We start from the raw sequence: 3,447 nt of genomic DNA on the forward strand, positions 1-3,447 counted from the left end.
GAACAAATCCATATATGCAGATGCCTGACAACTGCATAACCCAACGCTTGTCAGGCCTTGAGTGCATGCACGTGTGTGTGTGTGTTTGTGTGTGTTCAGCCTCCTCTGAAATTGTTGGAAACCTTTCTTTGTACTTAATGCTTTCAAATTCCAAGAGAAAGTCATGAGAATGTATAATTTTCTGCATTCTGTTTACTAGCGCTGATTTGTCAACGTTTAGGTGTCATGTTTATTTTCACATATTTTGTAATATAGTGTTTCCATTAAAGTATGTTCACTTACCACTTATTAAGGCGCCTTCTTCTCCACTAGTGTACCGCGATACATCACACACCATCAATGGCCATGGCCATGAACACTTTAAAAAGGCATCATTCCTGTCTCAGTTTGGCATGTCGTCAGGATCTGAAATGACAGTATTATTCATGTCTCATTTTCTCATGTAGTCATGGTGATATAATCTGAAATGACATGATCATTTAAGTCTCATTTTGTCACATCGTCATGACCGTATCTGAAATGACAGCATCATTCATGTCTCAGTATATCATGATATTATGATCTGAAATTACAATAATTTTTATGGTTATCATTCATGTCTTTTTTATTCTTGGTCATGTCATCACACTGAGATCTAAAATTACAATGTAATTCTTTCTTTCATGTCATAATGGTGATAATTATATGAAATTGCAATATCATTCATGTATCAATTTGCCATGTCATGACAGTGATATCTGAAATGATTTCTTCTTCTTCTTCTTCTTTTATTTTTTTTTTTTGTTGTTGTTGTTGTTGTTGTTGTCATTTTGCCATTCATGCCTAATTTCAAAACGAACTAGATCCCAGACTTAAAATGATTATTCAGCAAACCAGTCTGTGTAACCATCCACCAAATAATCACAATTGTGAAAAAACACGCAAGCGGTAAGAAATCATAAATTTGCTCTCTCTCTCTCTCTCTCTCTCTCTCTCTCTCTCTCTCTCTCTCTCTCTCTCTCTCTCTCTCTCTCTCTCTCTCTGTGTGTGTGTGTGTGTGTGTGTGTGTGTGTGTGTGTGTAATCCTTGCCAGTGTTAGGTGGGTTGCGGAAACGAAGTTAACTGGCATACACATATGCACACCCCCGAAAACGGAGTATGACTGCCTATACATGGCGGGGTGAGAACTGTATTACACACAAAAGTGGGGAAGAAATGTCCCATCACACACACGCTAATCACTGTATATTTCTTATTCAAGTGTAATTTTCACGTTCATCACTAGAACACATAAAACCCGCGTCAGTAGTAGTCTGTGGTTGCCTGTGTGCAGGAGTAAAAATGGCCATACGCATAAAAGCTCACTCAAAGATATACACGTAGAAAGAACAAACAAAACAAAACAAAAACAAAAAAAATCATGATTCTTATCCTCATGAACATCGATTTCGTCATCTTCATCGCGTCGTCGTGAAATTAGTCACCACTATCATCAACCACATCATCGAAAACATCATTTTAATTATATATCGTGCGGCTCATCGAAGAGATCTGCTCAAGGCCTTTATGTCTGTCTCTGTCTGTCTGTCTGTCTCTCTCTCTCTCTCTCTCTCTCTCTCTCAGACAGACAGACACTGAGACTGACAGACGGACCGAGAGATGGACAGACACACAGGTAGTTGGACAGACAGACACCTAGACAGACAAACATTCAATCAGATAGACAGACAGACTCACTTCGAGCAGCCGAAGAACACTGATTTCAAAGATTCAAAGAAATCTCATTCTTTTGCCCCTTTTGAGGCGTGGAGGAAACAATAACAATACGTACTGACTTTGTCGGTACTGTTTGACCTGTGGAGGAAATTGGCCAGGGGAGAGAACCACGGGTGACGTGTCACCGTCGTAAAACTGGGTCTCGTATACCAGCTCCCAGCCCCTTCTCTCTCCCCCCCTCTCTGCCGGGGACGTGGATTCTGGCAGCTATGGAAGCTTGTTCTTGTTCTTGTTGCTTATAGTCCAGCCGACTGCACAGGGCCATATCAGGACTCTCAAACGATACAAATGCTCAACCGCATCAACACAAAACCGTCACTTGTACAAAAATCAAAAACAAAAACCCACTAGGACAAGCCCACAAAACACAGATCATGACACAGTATCCCAACCATTTAGCTCCGGAGGGCAAATAAAACTAGGCCATGCTGAGGACGCCAGCCATTCCGCTTAATTTATCATCCCCAGATTACAAACAACAACAACAAAATCGTAAAAAAGGAAAACACAATATTTCAAAGCCAAACAAAAAGTACATTTAAAAAAGGCCATAGTATAGGCAAACAATACTGCAGAATGGGCAGCTAGTGCCCATCCCAGTGTTTACATCTCAGGGAGGCTGACCGGTAGGATTCTGTAGCAGTGTCAAGACAGACAACAGTCTGATAAACAGCAAGTGCTGGGTGGAGGGTTAGTTTAGATTGTTAGATTGAAATATTGGGGGGTGGGGGGTGGGGGGGGGCATGGAGGGGGTGAGGGGGGAATGGTGATGTTGGACGTTTTAAAAGATCTCGGTCTCGGTCTGTCAGTCACTTGACAAAGAGTCTGAGACTCGAAACGTCGTGTTTTCGTCTTCGTCTTAAGGTAACTTTGATTTTTACACCACCTTTTATCATTTTTAATTTAGATTTATATAGTCTGTTCACTCAGGCTGGTGATTTTAGACCCTAATACGAATCAATGTGAAATTATACGAATTTGCATTTGTCATGTTATGTAACAATGATATCGGATAAAAGATACATATGAAAAGGTTGGGATGAGTGGGGGCAGAAAAAATAAAAACAGGAAAATAAAGAAAATGAAAAAAAAAAAAAATGGAGGAAGAAACAGGGAAAGGAAAGAGGTTGAGATTGATTGAGATTGAGATGGTTTATTCATATAGGCCACAGCCTCTTTACAGATATAGTGTGAACTCCTTGACAGTCTTTTCATTTGTTGATGACATTAACACGATAAGTCTAAACAAGCAAGGGTATTGACAGTATTTAACTGGAATCAAGTGTTCTCTTAGATCTCTTAATACTGGGCAACACAGCACAAAGTGAACTTCATCTTCTTTAGATTGTTGACACATTGGACAAAAAAAAATTTTTGGACACATGATTTTCGATATCGATAATAATGCGTATGTATTTAAGTAAAACCTATTCTAAACCTTGCTAAAGTATATTTCAGATGTCTATCAAATCTCATTGACAAATAAACTGGCATATTATAAGGTATATGACAAAACATTTGATACAAATCAAATCTGTCGCTATTCTGAATATGAGAATTCCAATTTGAAAGGAAAGAGAGAGAAAGAGACAGACAGACAGATAGACGGACAAAGACTGTGACACAGAGACTGTCAGACTGACAGACAAATATCTCTGAAGAGAGAGAGGGGAAGAGAGAAGGGGGAGAGAG

The sequence above is a fragment of the Babylonia areolata genome, chromosome 2 (genome assembly GCF_041734735.1).
Source record: "Babylonia areolata isolate BAREFJ2019XMU chromosome 2, ASM4173473v1, whole genome shotgun sequence".
Classification (NCBI taxonomy): Eukaryota; Metazoa; Mollusca; class Gastropoda; order Neogastropoda; family Buccinidae; genus Babylonia; species Babylonia areolata.